Here is a 25856-nt window from a genome sequence, read left to right as displayed (position 1 = left end):
CAGGGGTCTAGTGGAGTCCATGCCTCGACGGGTCAGGGGGACCAACACAATATTAGGAAGGTGGTCATAATGTTATGCCTGGTCGGTATATATACTGTGTGTGTGTGTGTGTGTGTGTGTGTGTGTGTGTGTGTGTGTGTGTGATTTGTGTATGATATATTAGGGATTTGATTTCCTTATTTTCTGTCGTTTCTGCAAATCAGGCACATCTACAGGAATCGGCTAAAGGCAGGTGTAATAGCTTTGTGCAAATTCACATCTTAAGACCGAAGTAATGTCAGCACAAAATGTAATTTCTGTGGATTTTGGGAGGCATTGCAAATAAAAAGAAAGGGATCTAATGTGTACATATTATTTCCCTCAACATTGCTGACGACAGCTTTTAAAATCAAAGCTAAATGGTATTTTTTTGTTTTTGTTTTACAATCCTTGACCAACAGCCGGGGGTGAGTAAAACAATAGCTAAACCTATTTTACGGACTACAAGTCATACGCTTTGACTTATATAATGTAACTTCAAATTAGCAAAACATACACACATACAGGTTGTTATATTGTTCTCATGTCTGCGAGGCACGCTGAGTTTTTCTATGACGCCCTACAGAAAACTGAGACCGAGACAGCAGAAAGTGAATCTTGTTTGTTTTCAATGTTTTACAAAAGTATAACATTGTTGTTATTGAATGTACACAAAAATAGTTATCTTATTTTAATACAGTCACCATAATAATACAGTTATCTTTATGTCCATAAATAAGTTGTTTTTGCTGCTATAAGGAAGCGCATCTCGCCCACACACAACATATAAACTTTGCTATCTGGACATCACGGCCTATTCATCATCAAATTAAAACTGCATTCAGCCAAACAAAGGAAAAAAGTTATTTACTAAAAATTATCTGTTGTACAATATGTAGGCTGAGCTGGTCATATGACCGACGCCTCACCATCTCGCTGGTGTTATTCAAACTAATTTTAGGATGCCTTTTTACATGGATGGCCAAAGTCACGTGATTACAGGAGTTTGACACGCGATCCGAATCATGAATCGATTCACTGACTCAACGGTTCGAAGATTTGTTCTGAAATCGGCCATCACTATATAAGTCGTTATTTCGTTTTTCAGGTCTATTCTGGCCTCTTCATCAATGATTGTAGAGCCGCTGTAGTGAGATGTAACGACGTCTTTAGTGCCTTTATGGGTCTTGAGAGAGGAAATGACATTGGTGTCAATGAAGGCCTTTCTGAGCCATCGGATTTCAACACTAATATCTTCATCTGTGTGTGAAGATGAGCGGAGGACTGACGGCTGGCCAACCACAGGAGGAATTAATCACACAATGTACACTTTTGGCTGAACTAACCCTTTAAAGGTAGGGTAGGTTTAATGATCTAAAACACTTTAGTCCAAATTTGTTTAAACCTTCTTTATATGTCAATACATAATTAAAATGTAAGTACTCTGAAAAAGAAAGTATAAAAATCGAGTGACTCTAGACTGTTTAATCTGGAATAAACACCGCTCATTATTTTCGTTCGGGATGAAACACATGATTGGCTTGGGCGACTGTCACTCTCTCTCGCTACCATGGCAACCACCGCTTTCGCTACAGGACCCGCCCACACAGATTTGTGTGGACCCGCGCACAAATCTGTGTGACCCGCGCAAGACCCGCGCACCCCTAGGAAGAGCAAAAGCATTCAAAATGCACGGTGCTGGGTTTTGCAGTCAGCGAAGGCAAACAATGCAAAAAAAGGAAGACAGTAGGCCTACATGTAAAGGCAATGCACAATAAGTCTTTGGATAAACAAAGAAATCAAACGCCAGTAAATATCTGCGTGGCTTTTCAATGATGGTGAGAACTGAGGGACCTGAAAAACGACTGCTGCTGTATTTCTGCTGCACAGGTCATCTCATTCTGATTATACATTCTTTCGGTTTATGTTTTCATGAAGCATGTATTACTAGCACATGTAGCTGCCTAATATAGCATAACATTACTTAGCATAAAGTTACAATATTATACACCTAGCCATTAGTAGAGATGATAAATACTCAATATGCTTAGCTTAAGTTGATCGCTGTCGTGTTGAATTGCGCAAACTTTAGATAACACAACGCATGTGTAAAAGCTAGTACACCGCATCCAGGAACTGTTATATATATAACAGAATAATGCGTCTTCCAGCTGATTGGTCGGTGTAGTGCGTTCGTGCATTTTGGGGGGCGTGGCTTTGGAAAGAGCCCAGAAGGGAGAAGGTGGAGTGAATGGAAATAATGAGCCGTCTTTATAACAGTCCTGAGAGGTCTACAGACACTCAAATTTTATACTTTCTTTTTTAGATTACTTACATTTTAATTATGTATTGATATATAAAGAACGTTTAAACAAATGTGGAAAAAAGTGTTTTAACCAATTCTTACCTACCCTACCTTTTAAGTTCAATAAGGAAAAATTCAGTGAAATAATTGGTGACTTTTTCAACCATTAAGATTTTTGCGATATCTCACTTAGCTCATCGCTTTCGCAACACATGCTGCCACAACGGCGTAGGAGAATGACACAAACGAGAAGAAATTGTTGAATAAAGTTGTTATTTTTGTTATTCTCATGGCTTTATAACATTAAGGCTGAACCACTGGAGTCACATGGACTATTTTATCGATGTCTTTACTTCCTTTCTGGACCTTGAAAATGTTCATTGCTGTCTATGGAGGGGTCAGAGCTCTCAGATTTCATCAGAAATATCTTCATCTGTGTCTGAAGATGAACGAAGGTCTTACAGGTTTGGAACGACATGAGGGAGAGAAATTAATGACTGAATTTACATTTGTGGGTGAACTATCCCTTTAACAAAGGTTAAACTAAGTGAAGATTAATTATTGAACTTACCAAAACAGGCATAATTCTCATTGTGCTATAGATCATGAATGTCTGAAAGGATTCTTACACCACTTATAGATGCTGTTTGGGGAGGCACTTAAAAACTCAATTCCAATCATACAGAAAATATGATTAATATTTTGAAAAGACCAGGTGTGGTTCAACTTGTAACACTTTTTTCTTCAGCACCTAAAACAACCCCGTTTTTAAACAACACGTCCAAAACTTTTAGGCAAAGTACCCACATTTGGTTACTACAAATGGCAACAATCTAAATGTCTTTAACTATATCACAGACTTTGTGAGATGATGACAAATACAAATTGGTCCTTTGTTACAACCTACCCCACTACTGGGTAACAAATTCAGGGGTAGGTTGTAACACATACTGGGGTAGGTTGTAACACATACTGGGGTATTTGTAACACATACTGGGGTAGGTTGTAACACATACTGGGGTAGGTTGTAACACATACTGGGGTATTTGTAACACATACTGGGGTAGGTTGTAACACATACTGGGGTAGGTTGTAACACATACTGGGGTATTTGTAACACATACTGGGGTAGGTTGTAACACATACTGGGGTAGGTTGTAACACATACTGGGGTATTTGTAACACATACTGGGGTAGGTTGTAACACATACTGGGGTAGGTTGTAACACATACTGGGGTATTTGTAACACATACTGGGGTAGGTTGTAACACATACTGGGGTAGTTGTAACACATACTGGGGTATTTGTAACACATACTGGGGTAGGTTGTAACACACACTGGGTAGGTTGTAACATATACTGGGGTAGTTGTAACACATACTGGGGTAGGTTGTAACACATACTGGGGTATTTGTAACACATACTGGGGTATTTGTAACACATACTGGGGTAGGTTGTAACACATACTGGGTAGGTTGTAACACATACTGGGGTAGTTGTAACACATACTGGGGAATTTGTAACACATACTGGGTAGGTTGTAACATATACTGGGGTAGGTTGTAACACATACTGGGGTAGTTGTAACACATACTGGTTAGGTTGTAACATATACTGGGGTAGTTCTAACACATACTGGGGTAGATTGTAACACATACTGGGGTAGTTTTAACACATACTGGGGTAGATTGTAACACATACTGGGGTAGTTTTAACACATACTGGGTATTTGTAGTAAATACTGGGGTAGGTTGTAACAAATACTGGGGTAGGTTGTAACACATACTGGGGTAGGTTGTAACACATACTGGGGTAGGTTGTAACACATACTGGGGTAGGTTGTAACACATACTGGGGTAGTTGTAACACATACTGAGGTAGATTGTAACACATACTGGGGTAGGTTGTAACACATTCTGGGGTAGGTTGTAACACATACTGGGGTAGGTTGTAACACATACTGGGGTAGTTGTAACACATACTGGGGTAGTTGTAACACATACTGGGGTAGTTGTAACACATACTGGGGTAGTTGTAACACATACTGGGGTAGGTTGTAACACATACTGGGGTAGTTGTAACACATACTGGGGTAGTTGTAACACATTCTGGGGTAGGTTGTAACACATACTGGGGTAGGTTGTAACACATACTGGGGTAGTTGTAACACATACTGGGGAAGGTTGTAACACATACTGGGGTAGTTGTAACACATACTGGGGTATTTGTAACACATACTGGGGTAGGTTGTAACACATACTGGGGTAGGTTGTAACATATACTGGGGTAGTTGTAACACATACTGGGGTAGGTTGTAACACATACTGGGGTAGGTTGTAACACATACTGGGGTAGTTGTAACACATTCTGGGGTAGGTTGTAACACATACTGGGGTAGTTGTAACACATACTGGGGAAGGTTGTAACACATACTGGGGTAGTTGTAACATATACTGGGGTAGGTTCTAACACATACTGGGGTAGATTGTAACACATACTGGGGTAGGTTGTAACATATACTGGGGTAGGTTCTTACACATACTGGGGTAGATTGTAACACATACTGGGGTAGATTGTAACACATACTGGGGTAGTTGTAACACATATACTGGGGTAGATTGTAACACATACTGGGGTAGTTTTAACACATACTGGGGTAGTTTTAACACATACTGGGTATTTGTAGTAAATACTGGGGTAGTTGTAACAAATACTGGGGTAGGTTGTAACACATACTGGGGTAGGTTGTAACACATACTGGGGTAGGTTGTAACACATACTGGGGTAGATTGTAACACATACTGGGGTAGGTTGTAACACATACTGGGGTAGGTTGTAACACATACTGGGGTAGGTTGTAACACATACTGGGGTAGGTTGTAACCTATACTGGGGTATTTGTAACAAATACTGGCGTAAGTTGTAACACATACCGGGGTAGGTTGTAACACATACTGGGGTAGATTGTAACACATACTGGGGTAGGTTGTAACCTATACTGGGGTATTTGTAACAAATACTGGCGTAAGTTGTAACACATACTGGGGTAGGTTGTAACACATTCTGGGGTAGGTTGTAACACATTCTGGGGTAGGTTGTAACACATTCTGGGGTAGGTTGTAATACATTCTGGGGTAGGTTGTAACACATTCTGGGGTATTTGTAACACATACTGGGGTAGATTGTAACACATACTGGGGTAGATTGTAACACACACTGGGGTAGTTGTAACACATACTGGGGTAGGTTGTAACACATTCTGGGGTAGGTTGTAACACATACTGGGGTAGTTGTAACACATTCTGGGGTAGGTTGTAACACATTCTGGGGTATTTGTAACACATACTGTGGTAGATTGTAACACATACTAGGGTAGATTGTAACACATACTGGGGTAGATTGTAACACATACTGGGGTAGTTGTAACACATACTGGGGTAGATTGGGGTAGACCCCGGGGGGGGGGGGGGGGGGGGTTAGACAATGACAGGAGCACATGCTAGACATGACAAAACCCACATGTGCACACAAGACAGGACAGGCATGTGACATTTACTAGACAAGTAAAATTACATAAGATATTCTCCCCATGAATATCTCTCCCCATGTTACTAGACCCGGCGTCCCCTATATGAGCAACATATTGCAGCTGTTACATTTGATCATATTGATTTCAAATGCTAATTGAGTTCTAGACTAGTACTTCCGAAGAAAATACATTTGGTAGTTTATTCCTGGAGCTTCCTATCAGATCACTATTGGTCTTCATTTATGTTGTCTAATCCTTTAGACAAAATGTGCAAGGGCCTACTTGAAATCGGACGAAAGTCTTAAAAAATAGAGCGATCACCGTTTTAAGAGAAGATCATGGTTTTATGATTAGACTCATTTTTCATGAGCTCTCTGCCTCGCAGAGTAATGAAGCCATTATTGCCTGACCTTGAGGGCCACAGTCAAGGACGGCACATTGACAAGTACTCAGCCATGCCTACAGGCAGGCCTACTTTCACTATTCGGCTGTATACACACGTAATTAGATTTTCAGTTGTCAAAGCACATATCACGAAAGCACACCCTAACCCTCTGCCCCCATTTAAGCAGAACAACCACTGGCCTTCCAATTGCCTGGCCTTTCATTTTAAAGAGTTAGATAAAAAAAAAAAGGCTAGTTCCCTTATTGTTGGTGATTGGGTAGCTCAGGCTAGTGGAATGACCCTAGAAATGTTTATGGATAGCTTTTCAGACCAGAAGCTAAAAACTAAAACTGCCTGTACACTTTGTCTAGACATGGGTCAAGTTGTTTCCAAAGACCATTAGCTCCAGAACTGCTGAATTGTATTACATGTGGCGTAGACCTAATGATCCGGTGTACAAATAATGCCAAAGGTACCACTACAGTGGATTTCTCATTTAATTCTTTATTGGAAATGATTTATTGAGCCACTATGTAAAATTCTTTGTATCATACATAGCTTACAAGCATATATTTTTTGTATGTTTGGATATAATGTACTCTGATCTGTAAACGTACAAGATGCATTAAAGTATTTACAAAGCATTGCACAGCTTTATATATATATATGTGTGTGAAGATGAGCGGATGTCTGACGGGTGTCCAACCACATGAGGAATTAATGAGAGAATTTTCATTTTTGGGTGAACTAACCCTTTTAGTTCTTGTTCCAAATGATGACCAAATGATGTCTCCCTGTTCTTCCCGGTTAAGGAGCGTTTCACTGCACAAAGCACTACTATGGAAAGCTGTGGCCGTGCAGTGTTTTCTGTGGGAAAGGGCTTTGGCGACCACAGTGTCGGATAAATGTCTCTTCACAATTTTCGTTTTAAATTGTTAAAAGACATTTCAAGTTTCTTAAGATCTATTTCATTTCTGCGAGGCGTACGCTGAGTTTCGCTTGAATTAGGATGAGATGCGCTCCAGTTCACGAGCAATGGGAGTGGCCGCGAGGGCGCCTGCACGATTAGAGCATGTAACGTTAGTAAAATATGCAGCCGAGAATGATTCACACAGCGTTTGACTCGAGCGGCTGATGAGCCTCTCCCGGCAGAGAGTTCAAGCATCTGTGGACTCGTCCCTTCAGCTCTGGCCATCTTGCTTTCAGTCCACGATCAGCTTTTTTGTTTTCTTCATTACAGTTAAAGTAACGGCTGCTTTTCTCTAGTCATTCACAAGTTTCTCACTTCAAACTTTCTTTCTTCTGATCCGTTATGCACAGCGCGCGCGGCTCCCGCTCTGCTTCTGCCCTAATGCGACTTTTAGTCCAGTGCGACTTATGTTATTTTCCTCTTCATGACGCATATTTTGACTGATGCGACTCATACTCCAGAGCGACTTATAGCCTGAAGAATGCGGTAAGCACTGCATTGCAATACTTGCATTTCGGCCCGTCACTCTCATTTTTAAAGTGCTCCCACGCTTTCTTTGCCCGCTTAGAAAGCTGGTCATGACTTCTTCTTGTGGATACTACCCTAACCCTATGGATACTACAAATGTCTGGGAGCGCTCTGGCGGTCTATAGGGGTGCAATTATATATTACAACTAAATTCAAGGCACGTCATTGACGCCACTTAACCGAGCAAAATGTTTCACTCGGTTACGCAATTTTTAACGGTTAATCGGTCAATCGGTTAACCATGGACACCCCTACTCGCCATTATCCGTGTGTTTGCCGGCATCGCTGTGTGAAAGGGGCTACTGTCTCTGATCGATGTTTTGGTCTCTATTTGCACTTTGAATATTGCGAAAGTACTTTGTTTATGGTTTTATTTTTGTTTTTGCTTAATAAGACTAAGAAAAAACATAGTTATTTATACTGTTTTTTCTATGTTTTCTATGTTCTATTTCTATGTTCAATTTGTGTTCAGTTAGGAGGTCAATGAGAGACAATACAGGAGAGAAGCCAGTCATTTGAGTTTGTGGTGAAATTGTGTGAACTTTTACAGTCCTTTTATATTGTTGTCTTTCAATGCAATATGATTATTCATACTCTGAGAGTAGAACAGAAATTGCATTAATTTCAAGATGATTAGTTAAAGTATGCACCTGCTGACTATTTTTCCAGTCGTACATTTTGTCATTGAGGATTTCTAAAAAATGCTGTGCAAAAATCTCATCTCTTCTCGTGCACCCAATCTTGGAGTAGAATATTGTTAGTTAATGCAATTAATGTAAACTAGTTAGCTTATTGATTTTACTATATAAAAACCAATTAGCTATGTTATATAATGTGTGAATACTAGCACACGATTATATGAAGGGGATTTTGCTCATTTACTGAATATATGTTTTCGTAGTAGCTTGAATTTCGCTTTGAAAACCTCATTTAGTTTTCATCAAGCCATACAGCTTTTGTTTTCAGTTTCATTAAGAGCATCCTAAGATTCCAAAGTGGATAAAAAAGGGAAAACTATAGAAGTCTTTGGGAAAATCAAAGTCATGGGCCTGTATGCTCGCTGTCCAGGTGTGTTGGGAATTGGTAAGCCTTTCATTTGCTGATGAACCTAGTGGCACTAGATCCATCAAACCAGCTGAAAAAAGAAAAAACACTGCCTCATCCACTTTGATCACTGGGGGCCAGATGATAGATGACTGTGAGTGTGGTGAGAGTGGTAAGACCAAAGTAATATAATAGAGGGAAAAAAGCCTCAAGCCTCATTCTACTCAACACTGGAGCTCCTCTGAACATTGAACATTTCAGAAAAAATGCACCACTACTCTTTACTGAATTGTTTTGTTTTAATTGTTTAACATTACATGGTACAGTGCATTTGGAAATTATTCACAGTGCTTCACTTTTTCCACATTTTGTTGTTACAGCCTTATTCTTCAATTCATTATTTTTCTCAAAATTCTACAAACAATACCCCATAATGGCAACGTGAAAGAAGTTCACAGATAACAGTGCATGTCAGAGCACAAAACAAGCCATGAAGTCCAAGGAATCATCTCAGAGACAGGATTGCATTGAGGCACAGATCTGGAGAAGGGAACAAAAAAATGTCTGCAGCATTGAAGGTCCCAGTGAGCACAGTGGCCTTCATCCGTAAATGGAAAAAGTTTTGAATCACCAGGGATAGAGCTGCCGCCTGGACAAACTGAGCAATCAGGGGAGACGGGCCTTAATCAGGGAGGTGACCAAGAACCCAATGGACATTCTGACTGAGCTCCAGCGGTTCTCTGTGGAGGGAGGAGAAGCTTCCAGAAGAACAACCATCTCTGCAGCTCTCCACCAATCAGGCCTGTGTGGGAAAGCGGCCAGACAGAAGTAAAAGACACATGACAACCCATCTGGAGTTTGCCAAAAGGCACCTGAAGGACTCTTAGACCATGAAATCAAAATTCTCTGATGTAACAAATATTGAACTCTTTGGCCTGAATGGCAAGCATCATGTCTGGAGGAAACCAGGCACCGCTCATCACCTGGCCAATACCATACCATCCGTGAGGCATAGTGGTGGCAGCATCATGCTGTGGGGATGTTTTTTCAGCGGCAGGAACTGGGAGACTAGTCAGGATCGAAGGAAAGATGAATACAGCAATGTACAGAGACATCCTTGATGAAAACCTGCTCCAGAGCGCTCTGGACCTTAGACTGGGGTGAAGGTTCATCTTCCAGGACAATGACCCTCAGCACACAGCCAAGATAGCAAAGGACTGGCTACGGGACGACTCTGGGAATGTCCTTGAGTTGCTCAGCCAGAGCCCAGACTTGAACCTGAATGAACATCTCTAGAGAGATCTGAAAACGGCTGTACACCGACACCCCCATTCAACCTAAAGGAGCTTGAGAGCTCCTGCAAAGAAGAATAGAAGAAACTGCCCCAAAATAGGTTCACCAAGCTTGTGGGATCAAACTAAAAAAGACTTGAGGCTGTAATCGGAGCTTCAACAAAGTATTGAGCAAAGGCTGGGAATACTTATGTACATGTGATTTTATTTTTTTATACGTTTGCAAAAATTTCAAACATACTTCTTTCATGTTGTCATTATGGGTATTGTTTGTAGAATTGAGGGAAAAAATATAAATTTAATCAATTTTGGAATAAGGCTGTAACATAAGATGTGCAAAAAGTGAAGCGTTGTGAATACCTGTTTTTTAATTGTATCATGTTATAAATATAAAAACAACATTTTGAATGTGTACCGCTGTTTCTCTGTGTGAGCAGCATTCATGTGTTGTGATTTATCTTCAAGAGTCAGTGCGAGCATCAGCGTGACCTTATCATCAGTTTAATAGATATGTGATTTTGTCTATATCGCGAATATAAGACGACCCCCCATTTTTCAACCTATTTTTAGGACACAAAACCTCATCTTATATTCGGGTATATACGGTACCTTTCGGATGCACTGTAGGTAGCTTGAGTAACATGTTCAGTAACAAATTTGTTCCACCACAAATACCTTTAAACAAAGATGTTCAGGGTATCCCTGCACTTGACACCCGCCCTATAGAGAATGAATGATGACCTTGCTAATGGATCACAGCGATCATGACACTGCTGTCACATGCCTGTCCTGTCTCGTGGAAGCACTTGTGGTGTTTTGTTATTTTGGGCATATGCTCGTGTCATTTGTTGCGTCGCAATTTGCCTACTTACACTACGACCTAAAAGTATGTACACATACTTTTGAGTGTGTAGCAGAAATGTATGCAAGCTTTGGGACTACTTTGTCATCTTTAACGGACTGTCGCTTAGTTACGTGCTTGTTACGATTTGTCACACTTAAAATCCTCCACATTCAGTTTAATTTCTTACCGTATCGGAGAGAAATGTAGGCACACGTTGATTTGCCATGTGTGTGTCTAATGAGAATCTCCTCGTGTGTTTGCAGTTTTGATATAATGATGCATTTAAAAGTTAATAGCCAAATGTGTCATTACAAAAGTTCACAATGCTGCTGCTGGTGAAATATAATGTGGACAACACGGAATAAATATATTTTCGTCAGGTTAAATACTGATAATTGATCACTCAAACCCCTTTATCTTAACCTCTCTACTTAACTGTCGGATTTGCACATCCATCATGTTTGTAGTTTTTTAACACTATCCGCGTTTGTAGTTCGAATCCTCATTGAACTCGCAATGGGTTGTGGGTAATATGAGCCGTTAGAGTGCACATCGATCCGCACTTTGGATTCGGACCGGAAATAATAAACCATCCGGGTATCTTTGCAATACTCTTTTCAGCATACTACGGTTTAGGATGTACTATATCTATTTTCACATGCTATTTAGTATGGATAGCATGCGAATTGGGACGCAGGGATTTTCTTGATCCCTTCCCGCTTGTTCAATCAATCAATCAATCAATCAACTTTATTTATATAGCGCTTTTACAATCACGATTGTGTCAAAGCAGCTTCACAGTGTCAAACAGGATAATATTGCGACAAAATTAGATTTGGCTGTACAGTCGTACTGGAGAAAACAGCGATGTTATCAGCTTAGTTTAATTTATCATATAGCGACAATGTTGGCAGATCAGTATTATAGTTTATAGAATTAAATAAGACCTAATTCATATATTTTATTTGTATAATAAGTTGAATAACTTTAATCATATTTTTAGTGTCCCCAACTGAGCAAGCCAAGCCAAAGGCGACAGTGGCAAGGAACCAAAACTCCATCGGGGCATGATGGAGAAAAATAAACCTTGGGAGAAACCAGACTCAGTCGGGGTGCCAGTTCTCCTCTGGCCTATTAACACACCGTGTAAGATTATTATTCTGGCAACCTTACAGGTCGGAAATCATATTAGATCGGATTATTCAAAATTTTCAGGGTATCACGGAAGAGACAGATTTATTTAGGATGGGGCGTCGATTACACAAGAGTATGAATACATGAAAGATCGGAATTATTGCGCCGAAGACGGGTTTTGAGCATGTCGTGCCAGTGAGGCAAATTCGGAGGAGACACCATTTGACACGGCTCAGCAGACACTCCAGGATGCGTTGGTCATGTCCAGGCAGGTCCACCATCCGATCCGGACAGGGCCCAGATCCGGGATAAGCCTCGGGATAAACAGAGAGACTAACATTAGCGTAGATGCCACTCTTTTTATGATGTAACGAGTACATCAGGTGTTATGGGAAGTGTTCCCGGTTCCGGCTGACCTAGTTAATGCAGCCTAACAATCAGTCAATTGAATTGAATAATGAAAGTTAAAAATGTTCTATGTGTATGCCATAGTAAAGAGATGTGTTTTTAGTCTAGATTTAAACTGACAGAGTGTGTCTGCTTCCCGAACAATGCTAGGAAGACTATTCCACAATTTAGGAGCTAAATAGGAAAATGATCGACCGCCTGCAGTTGATTTAGATATTCTAGGTATTATCAACTGGCCAGAGTTTAGAGACCGCAGTAGACGTGATGGGGTGTAATGCGTTAAGAGCTCGCTTAAGTACCGGGGAGCTAAACTATTTAGTGCTTTGTAAGTAATAAGCAAGATTTTAAAATGTATGCGATGTTTAATAGGGAGCCAGTGCAGTGTTGACAGAACTGGACTAATATGATCATACTTCCTGGTTCTAGTAAGAACTCTAGCTGCTGCATTTTGGACTAGCTGGAGTTTGTTTATTAAGCGAGCAGGGCAACCACCCAGTAGAGCATTACAATAATCTAGCCTTGAGCTCATGAACGCATGTACTAACTGTTCAGCATTTTGCATTGAAAGCATGTGCCGTAATTTAGATATATATTTTAAGATGATAGAATGCGGTTTTACAGATGCTAGAAACGTGGCTTTCAAATGAAAGATTGGTATCAAAGAGCACACCCAGGTTCCTCACTGACGGCGAGGGCTTGACAGAGCAGTCATCAAGTGTTAGACAGTATTCTCGGTTACTACTTGTGGAGCTTTTCTGTCCAATAATTAAAAATTCAGTTTTATCTGAATTAAGTTGCAGAAAATTACTATTCATCCAATTTTTTATATCAGTTATGCATTCTGTTAATCTTGTGAATTGGTAGGTTTCATCAGGGCGTGAGGAAATATAGAGCTGAGTATCGTCAGCATAACAATGAAAACTAACGCCATGTTTCCTAATGATATCTCCCAGTGGAGCAGATACAGGGTGAAAAGCAACGGTCCTAACACTGAGCCTTGCGGTACCCCATACTGAACTTGTGATCGGTGTGACATCTCTTCATTTACTGCTACAAACTGATAACGGTCAGATAAGTACGATTTAAACCATGCCAAAGCAGTTCCACTAACGCCAACATAATTTTCGATTCTATTCAGAAGAATATTGTGATCGATAGTATCAAATGCAGCGCTAAGATCGAGTAACACTAATAGAGAGATACAACCACGATCAGATGATAAGAGTAAATCATTTGTAACTCTAATTAGAGCAGTCTCAGTGCTATGATACGGTCTAAATCCTGACTGGAAATCCTCACATATACCATTTCTTTCTAAAAAAGAACATAATTGTGAAGACACGGCCTTTTCTAGTATTTTTGATAGAAACGGTAGATTCGAGATTGGCCTGTAATTGACTAATTCTTTAGGATCAAGTTGCGTTTTTTTAATAAGTGGTTTAATTATAGCCAACTTAAAAGTTTTCGGTACATATCCTAATGTCAAAGATGAATTAATGATATTAAGCAGAGGATCTATGACCTCTGGAAGTATCTCTTTTAATAGCCTAGTCGGTATAGGGTCAAGCATACATGTTGTTGATTTTGATGATTTTACAAGTTTAGCCAGTTCTTCTCCTCCTATAGCAGTGAATGAGTGTAATTTTTCCTCAGTGACCCTGCAGTGCTCTGTCTGAAGTGATACTGTAATAGACGGCTGCATGGTTATAATTTTATTCCTAATATTATCAATCTTACTAGTAAAGAAGTTCATAAAGTCATTACTGCTGTGTTGTTTACAAACGTCAGATGTTGAAGCTTTATTTTTTGATAATTTAGCCACTGTATCGAATAAATACTTAGAGTTGTGTTTGTTTTCTTCTAAAAGAGTTGAGAAATAAGCAGATCTAGCAGTTTTTATGGCCTTTCTGTATGCAATCATGCTCTCTTTCCACAAATTGCGAAAAACCTCTAGTTTTGTTTTCTTCCAGCTGCGCTCCATTTTTCTGGCTGCTGTTTTAAGGGCCCGAGTGTGCTCGTTGTACCACGGCGTTGGATTATTTGCTTTAATCTTCTTTAAGCGCCGGGGAGCAACTATGTCTAAAGTGCTAGTAAGGAGAGAGTCAATAGTTTCAGTTGCAGCATCAAGTTCCTCTTGGCTATCTGTAATGCTGAGGAGATGGAACTGATGAGGAAGATTATGTACAAAGCAATCTTTAGTCGCAGCGGTTATCGTCCTGCCATATTTGAAGCGAGGGGATGGCTTTGCAGCCTTAGGTAAATTAAGTATACATGATATTAGGTAATGATCTGAGATGTCATCGCTCTGCTGCAGAATTTTAACAGTATCAACATTTATTCCATGTGACATTATTAGATCTAAAGTATGATTAAGGCGATGAGTGGGTCCCGATACGTGTTGTCTAACTCCAATAGAGTTTAGAATGTCTCTAAATGCCAATCCCAATGCGTCTTTTTCATTGTCTACGTGGATATTAAAATCCCCAACAATTAGTACTTTATCTACAGCTAATACTAACTCCGATACAAAACCAGCAAATTCTTTGATAAAGTCTGTATTGTGCCCTGGTGGCCTGTATACAGTAGCCAACACAAATGTCAGAAGGGATTTATCATTTACACTACACAGTGTTACATAAAGCACCAAAACTTCAAAGGAATTATATTTGAAACTAGACTTCTGAGTAATACTGAAATTATTATTATAAATTACAGCCACACCTCCCCCTTTACCTTTCAGACGTGGCTCATGTTTGTAACAATAATCTCGGGGGGTGCACTCATTTAAAGTAATGTAATCATCAGGTTTTAGCCAGGTTTCTGTCAAACACAGCACATCTAAGTTATGATCTATAATCATATCATTAACAACAAGCGTTTTTGGCGAAAGGGATCGAATATTCAGCAACCCAAGCTTTATCAATTGTTCATCCGTATTATATCTGTTGTTTATTTGTTGGACATCAATTAAATTTTTACTGTTGAATGGTTTTGATGGTTTTTTGTTTTTACTAATTCGGGGAACAGACACAGTCTCTATGTGATAATATCTAGGTGAAAGAGTCTCTATGTGCTGGGATTTAGCTGACTTTGGTGACGTGAGACAGCTAGCAGACGGTTGGTTTAGCCAGTTTGTCTGCTTCCTGACCTGGGCCCCAGTGAGTCAAGGTTTAGCTCTAAGACTATGTGCCAAATTACTAGAGAGAAGAGCAGCACCAGCCCAGGAGGGATGAATGCCGTCCATCTTCAACAGGTCAGGTCTGCCCCAAAAACTTTTCCAATTGTCTATGAACCCTATGTTATTTTGCAGACACCACTTAGACAACCAGCCATTGAGTGATGATAATTTGCTAACTATTTCATTACTCCTTTTCGCGGGGAGAGGACCAGAGAAATATACGGGTTTTGACATCGTACTTGCGAGTTTACACACCTCTTTAATGTTAATTTTGGTGATCTCCGACTGGCGAAGTCGAACATCATTAGTGCCAACGTGAATAATAATCTTAGAGAATTTACGATTAGCTTTAGCCAGCACTTTTAAATTTGCTTTGATGTCAGGCGCTCTGGCTCCCGGTAAACATGTGACTATGGTGGCTGGTGTCTCTATTTTCACATTCCGTGTAATAGAATCGCCAATAACTAGGGCACTTTCAACAGGATCCTCAGTGGGTGCGTCACTGAGTGGGGAGAACCTGTTTGATGTTCTAATCGGAACGGAAGAGTGGTTTTTTGATCCGCGACTATGCTTTCTCATCGTCACCCAGCCCTGCTGCGCGGGCTCAGCCGGAACCAAACAATGAGTGTTCACTAAGCTAGTCGCATCCAAAGCAGTATCTAAAGCTGTTACATTCTCACTACTCTCACATAAAGCTTGGATGCGTGTCTCTAAATCTGAAATCTTCTCCGTCAGCCTGATTAATTCCTTACATTTATCACATGTGAAGCCCTGTTCGCCAACGGAGATAGATATGCTAAACATGTAGCATGCAGTGCAAGTGACAATGACAGGAGAAGAAGACATGGCTTACCGTATTTGTTGATGAATCCAAAACTTACCACAGTTGTCTGATGGAGTCTTTTTAATAATCCAACTCACCACAGTTGTCTATAGAACTCAGAAAACAGGAGACCCGGATGCTGGGATGGAAAGCTACCAGGCTAGCGAAAAGCTAACGTGTGGTAGTGATTTAGATTAAAAGCTAGTAATGTCAAATTTAAATTGATAGGCTATATTAAACACTATATGGTGATGAGTAAGTTATATTTAGCAGTGTAAATTACAAAAAAAATTTATCAAATAGAGATTCAAACACAGCTATACAGAGCTACAAACACTGTGGTGGCAGCAGCAGCAGGCAGACAGACAGGAGCAATCGATCAGGAACAATCGCGTTATCTCGTTATTGGTTTCATTTGCCCCACGTGTTCCCTCATTCCCTTCTTGATTTGTCCCCCTTATAAGCTCCTTGTGTTTGTTAGTCTTTAGCCCTATTCGGACGGTAATAGTTTCTCATGGGGTCGTCAGGTATTTTCATCATTTACAGCGGCTAGTCTGTGATTTTATTGCCGTCCGAATCCAGAATGTCTGTTTTTTGTGTAAAAATCCCCGGCCGAAATACCTCCTGTTTTTATACAAACACCAGGTCGTGTGGAGATTTAATTGCCATCTGAATCCACATCTCTGAGTTTTCAAGACAAGATTGCTTAAATTATCTGTTTATATAATGTTTGACTCCTGCGGGCTGCGGAGCACCGTATTGTTGAGCTTTGCTGTAATTCGGATGCATTTTATAAAGGGGTGTAGCGATTCGTTTTAACAACGATTCGATTCGTATCACGATTTGAGGTTGTCGATACGATTCAAGGACGATATTGGTTCATTTTGAACGATACGATCCGAAACGATTCAGTGACTTGAAATCGATTCAGTAACTTTTTAGCCAAAAATTTAAATCAGTGTGACTGAAATAAATAAATACGTGCAGGTGAAGTTTCCTAGATTCCTGTTGTTTCTTTTAAAGGTAATCAGGTATCAATTAATTATGGATATAAACAAACAAGTAAACAATTAATGGCAAATGTGTTCACATTTTATTTGAATAAAGTGCATACAAAAGTTTAGGTTGAATTAAAAGGAAGTTAACCTTTTCCTCTCAAAGTACAGAAAGTGTAACCAACATACTACTACTGCTAATGCTACTTCTGCTTGTTTTTTTTAAATAAAAATATCACAATATTAATATCAAAAATAAAGTGCAACTAACACCTCTTCAGGTTTAATTAACAGTAGGCTTACCTGCTACGTTTACTGTTGTTTTTCAACATAAAAATAATAGAAATATAATATTAATATCAAAAATAAAGTGCAACCAACATTTCTTCAGGTTGAATGAGCAGTGGCTGAACCTGCTACTACTACAAACAGCGAGAGACTTATTTACAACAGCTCCGTCTTTACTAAAGTCTTTTCTCACACTGGACCACAATGCTGGCTTGATAATTTCTCGCTCGTTGGCTTCTCCTCTGTCCTCCGCTGTCAAATACTGTCCGTGCTATATTTTGTTTTCTTTGCGTTCGCTGCTGCTGGCGCGTGCGGCTGACGTCACATATAGGCAGACTGAGTAACGTTTAACTATCATTAAAAGGGCTAAGAAAAAACATCCATATAAAATCTGACGTGCTTAAATCAAACGCGTTATTTCCTATTATCGATACAATCGATTGATTACCTTTTAAAACGATATTAGATCGATATATGTCGTCCGAAAGGCCAACTTGCCGAGCACAGATCAATGTAGTTGGATCATAGGAATATAAATCGATACATCGATGTAGTTGATGAATCGTTACACCCCAAATTTTAAAGATCTAAAGCCTACAGTTTTATTACTGAAACGCTGGAAAATATTAATAAGAATAATCCTTCATCACCACTAAAAAGAGAAATAGAAGAAAAACGTAAACATTTGAAATGAGGCGTTATTACAGCAGTAATTGTTATATAGGTTCAATTTGCATCGATGTATTAACTTATTTCCGCTCATTTCCACAAAATTACGTTTTTGTGTAATTTAGTTATATATTTTTTTTAACCAGGAGATTTAAATAATTAATAATTTTGTATTATTCAATTAAATATGATTTTATTCTTATTAGCAGACGATCATTCGACTGAGCACATGAGCAGCATTCCCAGGATCATTAAACTCGCCCCTCCACTGAGAATAAATCACCATCCGAATGCACAAGTTTATCATTGAGTTGCATTGCAAATGCATTTTTATGGACGCCCACATGAGAAACAATTACCGTCCGAATAGGGCTTTTGTCGGATCGTTGTTGGGTCTACGTCTCCCGGTGTCGGTATGGTTTGAGTTTGTTCATGTTTTTGAATCATTTGTTTTGGTTTTTTTGTGTTATGTTCATCTCTGTTAATAATAAATCTCACTTTCCTCTGCGTATCTCACCTCAGTTTTCATTTATTGACCGTGACATTTGCTGTCTCTCGGCAGGGTGTGTCATGATGTTCCTCAAGGGCAAAAACCCAGAACTGCATTCTGGCACCATCCCATCGTCCCAGTGGCCACATTAATTACCATCCATGTGATTCAAATGAGGTGAGCGTTCACTTTCTTTTTCTGCCCTTACACAACCCAACCGGCCATCTCTCTCACTTTGGGCCTTTATCTTTTATAGACAGTGATTAATGTTGACCTCGCCTCAGAACGCCAAGTTTATCTGCTCTGCTTGAGTTAGATTGCTGTCATTTTCAGGGGTGCGACTGAAGTGAAACATTTATGCTTCAATTACATTTATTAGAAAATTATGCAATATAAATATTTTTCCATAGATTTTTCCCTACCTATGGAATTACTGAATTTCATGGGTAAAGGCAGGCATACACTCGCATGTAGATTTTTACGCATGCAACGTAAAGCCAACGCTCACGATTTATGTGCTCACACTATGCGATCGTATCCGAACTATATAATGCGTTTAATTTATATAGCGCTTTTCAAGGCACTCAAAGCGCTTTACATTGAAGGGGGGAATCTCCTCAACCACCACCAATGTGCAGCACCACCTGGATGATGCGACGGCAGCCATATTGCGCCAGAACGCTCACCACACACCAGCTGATTGGTGGAGAGAAGACAGAGTGATGAAGCCAATCAGGATATGGGGATTATTAGGAGGCCACGATGGACAGGGGCCAATGGGCAAATTTGGCCAGGATGCCGGGGTTACACCCCTATAAATTAAACGCATTATATAGTTCGGATACGATCGCATAGTGTGAGCACATAAATCGTGAGCGCTGGCTTTACGTTGCATGCGTAAAAATCTACATGCCGCAATCTACAGGCCGCCATTTTCCTTACACCTGAGTACAAACAAAGGCTCGTTCAGGAACCCCCGGTGAGGCGGGAAGTTAAACGCTGGTCGCCTCATTCAGAGATCACGCTACAGGCAGCTCTTGACGACGTTGACTGGGACATGTTCCGGGCGAGTTCATCGGACGTCAGCGAGTTCACTGATGTGGCGCTCTGCTTCATCAACACACTGACAGAGCAAGCCACACAAACAATAACTATAACGTCCTTCTCTAATCAGAAACCGTGGGTGGACAGTTCAATCCGCGCTGCAGTGAACGCCCGCACTGCCGCATACAACGCCGGTCTACTAACAGGGAATATGAGGGATTATAAATCATCCTGTTATGCTCTCCGACGCGCCGTTAAAGCCGCAAAGCTCCGTTATAGGGATCGCGTAGAGTCTTATTTCCAACTCAACGACTCCCGGCGGATGTGGCAGGGACTGAGGACCATCTGTGCTTTTGGAACGAAATCCTCTGCAGAAGTGAGAGCTGATCCGTTGCTTGTGAACGAGTTAAACTCTTTCTACGCTCGCTTTGATGGCAATCGCGGCAGCGCGACACCGCCGAGTGACGCGTCAGACAGAATCACTCAGAGCTGCAACAATCACGTGATCTCTGTCTCGGAGGATGACGTTCGTAGGACACTCAAACGTGTGGATGTTAGGAAAGCTGCTGGTCCGGATGGTGTTTCAGGTCGTGTCCTGCGGTCCTGTGCTGATCAGCTCGCTGGACTCCTCACATCCATCTTCAATGAGTCCCTTGCTACATCTGTGGTCCCAACCTCATTCAAAAAATCCACCATCATCCCTGTCCCTAAGAACAGTAAACCCTCTTGCCTAAATGACTATCGCCCAGTGGCTCTCACGTCTTTAGTCATGAAGGTCTTTGAGAGACTCATCAAAAACAACATTTGCTCCTCCATCCCTGACACCTTGGACCCTCTTCAGTTCGCCTATCGTCCCAATAGATCGACTGAAGATGCCATCTCTCACGTCCTCCACTCCTCCCTCACACACATCGACAGCAAGAATGGGAACTATGTAAGACTACTATTTATTGACTATAGTTCAGCCTTTAACACCATAGTTCCCATTAAGCTAACTAACAAACTCCTGGATCTCGGCCTGAACTCTTCTCTCTGTCACTGGATTGAAGATTTCCTCACTGGCAGACCTCAGGTGGTGAGAGTAGGACAGTTCACCTCCACCTCCATCATCGTGAGTGTGGGAGCTCCACAGGGCTGTGTCCTCAGTCCCCTGCTCTACTCTCTCTACACGCATGACTGTTTGTCCACACACAGCTCCACCTCTGTCATCAAGTTTGCGGATGATACTGTTGTCCTGGGCCTCATTTCCAACAACAATGAGACCGCATACTTGGACGAGGTGGAGCAACTGACATCATGGTGCCAAGACAACTGTCTCCTTCTGAATGTGAACAAGACCAAAGAACTGATTGTGGACTTCAGGAAGAGACAGCAGCGGTCATATTCCCCTCTCATGATCAGCGGGACACCAGTAGAGAGAGTGAGCAGCTTCAAATACCTGGGTGTCAACATCTCCGAGGACCTGACCTGGACTGCACATATCCAGTCTCAGGTGAAAAAGGCCAGGCAAAGACTGTACCACCTGTGCCAGCTGAGGAAATTCCGGGTCTCACCAGCTATCCTGAAAACTTTCTATTCAGGGGCGATAGAAAGTTTACTAACTCAGTGCATCACAGCGTGGTATGGTAACAGCACCAGTCACGACTGCAAAGCCCTGCAAAGAGTGGTGCGCTTGTCCGAGCGCATCTCAGGGTCAGCTCTCCCGTCTCTGCAGGACATCTACATCAAACGATGCAGAGGCAGAGCTACAAAAATCATCATGGACATTAATCACCCGGCCAACCCCCACTTCACCCGGCTGCCTTCTGGTAAGCGCTTCCGTAGCCTGATGGCCAAAACTGAGAGACTCAGGAGGAGTTTCTTCCCACAGGCCATCAGACTCCTGAACGCTGTCACTTAACTACATGTGACTTCACCTCACTTCAGTATTAACAAACTCACATACTGATATTGCACTGCACTTTATTCTTGTGTTCATGTCACTACTCATTATAATGCTGTTTGCACATTACACTCCTGCACTTCTGTTATCCACAGATTTATTTTTATAGTCTCCAGTTTACTTTATCTCACTTATTTTATTCCACATCTCTTATTTCTTTTACTTGATTTATTCATAATTCTACATATGTATATATATATAGCACCTTATCCTATTCCTATTTTATCCTATCCCTATTTTATAATTTATTGTGCTTTTTTTGTTAATTGTTATTTGCTGTCCATGGAGCGGACCTGTTTACATTTCACTGCCGGTTGTATTCTGTATAACTGTGTATGTGACAAATAAAACTCTTGAACTGAACTTGAACTACTCTTTTTCCGAAAGACATCCTGGGATTTTTAATGACCACAGAGAGTCAGGACCTCGGTTTAACGTCTCATCCGAAAGACGGTGCTCTTTGTCAGTATCGTGTCCCCATCACTATACTGGGGTGTTAGGACCCACACAGACCACAGGGTGAGCGCCCCCTGCTGGCCTCACTAACACCTCCACCAGCAGCTCCTTGTTTTCCCAGTTGGTCTCCCATCCAGGTACTGACCAGGCTCAGCCCTGCTTAGCTTCAGTGGGAAACCAGTCTTGGGCTACAGGGTGATATGGCTGCTGGTTATATGAAATATATATGAAATATGCGCAATGAAACCCTATGCCAGGTTAATATGGTGTATAGAGAGATAGCCATATGGTTAAACGCATCGGCTATCGATATCGATTTAGCGTTTTTCAGTTAATGTATTATACACTATAATTATTATTATTATTATCATCAGGGTAGGCCTACTTTTATTATTAAATTGATATTACAACTCATTTGCCTCGCAACAATTTCCTAATTCATCACTCGACACACTGCATAATAAAAGATTAGATAGATTAGGTTAATTTAGGCCGATTATGAATTATAAGCCTATAATTAAAACGATTAACAGTCTTTAATATGTCAGAACACAGCAATAAGTCATCAATGATCAGCTTTATTACAGAAACATCTTGTTTAAAATTAAATAGACCAACTTCTCTTCTCATTTTTTTCACTTGGGCCACAAGAGAAATATTAAGAAAATAAATTAACCATATTTTTCAGTAGGCCTAGTTAATCTCTCGTCGTCTCTGTGAGAATATGTGGCGAAAGCTCGTCAGATTTTACTTGTGCTTTCTGTTTGCACATTGCTTCTGTGATATCCACTGACTCACATTCAGGATTAAAAACGTTTCAATATTGCAACCTGACATTTTTCTTTATCACCAATTGTCAAATGATGGACGATGGTTCACATTTCTCATGATAATAAAATTAAGAAAATATTAAATAAATGAGTAGATAGTGTCAAAGTTAAACATAAAGCTAAATTAATAAGATGCGCTGGGTGGTTTGTAAGATTTTCCATTTTTCAACACAAACTGGAGAAATGCCTGCTAGTTTGATAGCTTCATCTAGAACTTAAAGATCTCCCTTTTTTTGTTTTCTTTCTTGCCGCATTAAATATAAAATGGTTCAACTTTTGCTTTCGCGCAGGCGCAGTGAGGTGAAAATATCCGTTTGTAGCTTTGCTTTAGATTTGCGATACCTGCACGAGGGGTGGCTACAATTTCTGACATGCCAGAATTGCTGATCGGAAGAGGTTTCTCGTGCCTTTTTGACCTCTGTACACTGCATCTCACGACAAATGGCAAAGCTAAAAATTGACCCCACCCAAAAAAAAGTCAGAATTCTGCTCAAAATCGGACGGAAATTGCACCGCGAATGCCCATCTTTAAGCATGTCATTATTGAATGACATTGCTATTCCATTGAATTGATAGAATAATAACAATATGTAATTTTCTTTTTGTTACGGTGTGCGTAAGGATCTGAGCAGATCTAGTCTCTGATCTGGTTATATTTGATGTCTGTGGCAGAAATGTCTGGTTAATAGAGCTTAAGTGGAGTGAGCTGTCAGCCTGTGGTGAGAAAACATCACGCCAGCCCAGACTGAGAATACATTAGTATATGGGTTTCTAAGTTTAGTCTTATTATGACATGCAAAACCTGCCTCCAAGGTCTGATTAAAAGGGTTTTTTTTTACTTTGGAAGCTGAAAGGAGTCTTGAGAAATGTCTTAAACACTGGAGTAATACAGCACATTACCACAGTTATAGACGATGGAGTCCAGGCGTAATTTTGAATTCTTATCCAGTCTCCTTACATAAAGGGTTTAAGACCGTTAAAGTACACTGACAATGATTTGTTCATTATCCCAACTGTGGTTTGATGTGAAATTGTTTCTGCCCCAATAAAATGTAATTCAAATCATCTTTAACTATGCTTAAATGACAGCGAGAGGCCAATTAGTGAGGTTCAAGAGATTGCTTCGGCGTTTCCCTCGCTGTTCCTATAAAGCTCTGATGTGCATATGCAGTCTTGCTGAACAACTTTTACTTAAAGGAGTAGTCCTTGAAGTAAAGGCCCATTTCTCTCTGATGGTATAGTTTTGAGGTACAGAGCAGATTTTAAATGATTAATCCATGGAAATAAGCCAGATCAACCTTTTCATGGATTAATCATTTAAAATCTGCTCTGTACCTGTATTAATTCAGAACAAAATATCTGCTGTTTGAAAATACATGTCAATTTCGACATAAAAAAACATTTCAGATTTATTCAATTTCAAAAATTATAATTCAGAGCTATGAAAAATTGTAAACAATATAAAATTTTGTTAGATTACAGATTTACACAATTCAAATTCAGATTGCCATATTTCTAGCTCTGTAGATGCGGTCTAGATGGTTTAAAGTTGGCATAATAATGGACAGGAGTTATATAGTCCCAACGACATGTAGACTTTACAATGATGACACCCATTGAATTGTAGGCTACGGCGCATGTTAGTATAAAATAATAAAATGTCATCTGCAGGCGCTAGTGATAAACAAATAGAGCAAGATGAATCGCACTTTGCCAATTGTGGTTTCTATGTGCACTGAAAAAAGAGGAGAAAGAGAAATATGACACAGGCATTGCTAGAGAAAAGAGGCCAACTTGGCATGCCGTTTTTTGCAAATGTAGCTTGTGAAGTAGTTGTAAGTTTTGGCGTCATGTCACATTGATTAATATTGCATTTCATGTTGCACTTTTTTAGAGTCAGAGCGACACACGTCATAATCTGAAAGCCTCGCCCAACCATAGACAGTAAAAGAAATGGACACAGCGATCCCATAGACTTCAACGGCGGAAAAGGAAGTCATTTAGAGGCACTCGCTCCTTGATGGCTGAGCGAACTGCAGGCTCAGACTGAGCTTGAGGACGTAGATGTGACGTGAGCCTCCTGTCTGACAGCTGTAGGTCTTCTAGTAGTTGTGGAAAGTGAAATCTGAATCACGTTGTTTAAATGTTTTGTCCTGTTGCTTTTGGCTCACTATGGGCTTCTCCTCTTTCTTCTCCTTTGACTTTATCGTACTTTATGTCTCCACGTCTCCCCGACTGCCTCATAGACAGTAAAAGATTGCTTCTGAGCATCTCCTCAGGTCTATACGGTCATTTCTCAACTGTGCGTCAGAGTCGCGTTGGTTATGATGCAATCGTTAGCCTATTTTTACAAAAACAGCTTCTGCGGGGCGATAGTGTAAGATACAAGGTAATGGAGCCTTTTATGCTTTGCCGTGTTTCTTTAGAAATAAACAATGGACAAATGGAGTCTTTAAACGCCTCAGATGTAAAGTTATTCACCGTCAAAGTGACTCAAAAATTAATGGGGGTTAATGGGATGCTAACAGCAGGTGATGGCTTGGTTAGCAATGGCCGCCCCTATGGGTGGAACGCTTTCCGAGTGCTAGATTACCCGCTTGCGCCGACCAGGGGAAAACAAACCAAACGTCTCCATTGACTTTCTTTTACGTGAGGCGGCCTCCTTGTTATTTCTGACTTATAA

The 25856-nt window shown here is 40.5% G+C and overlaps 1 long non-coding RNA gene across 2 annotated transcripts in view; it reads left to right on the top strand.

Annotated features, from left to right (window-relative positions):
• LOC137089908 (uncharacterized) overlaps nt 1–25856 on the top strand; it is a 101223-nt gene that overhangs the window by 24014 nt on the left and 51353 nt on the right. For both annotated transcript variants that reach the window (XR_010907793.1, XR_010907792.1), the window contains exon 2: nt 18974–19078. This is a non-coding gene — a long non-coding RNA (uncharacterized lncRNA). The remainder of the gene's footprint in view (nt 1–18973; nt 19079–25856) is intronic.

The sequence above is a fragment of the Pseudorasbora parva genome, chromosome 9, assembly GCF_024679245.1.
Source record: "Pseudorasbora parva isolate DD20220531a chromosome 9, ASM2467924v1, whole genome shotgun sequence".
In the NCBI taxonomy this organism is placed as follows: Eukaryota; Metazoa; Chordata; class Actinopteri; order Cypriniformes; family Gobionidae; genus Pseudorasbora; species Pseudorasbora parva.
Note: the sequence above shows the minus strand (reverse complement) of the source record. Positions and strands in the feature narration are given on the sequence as shown.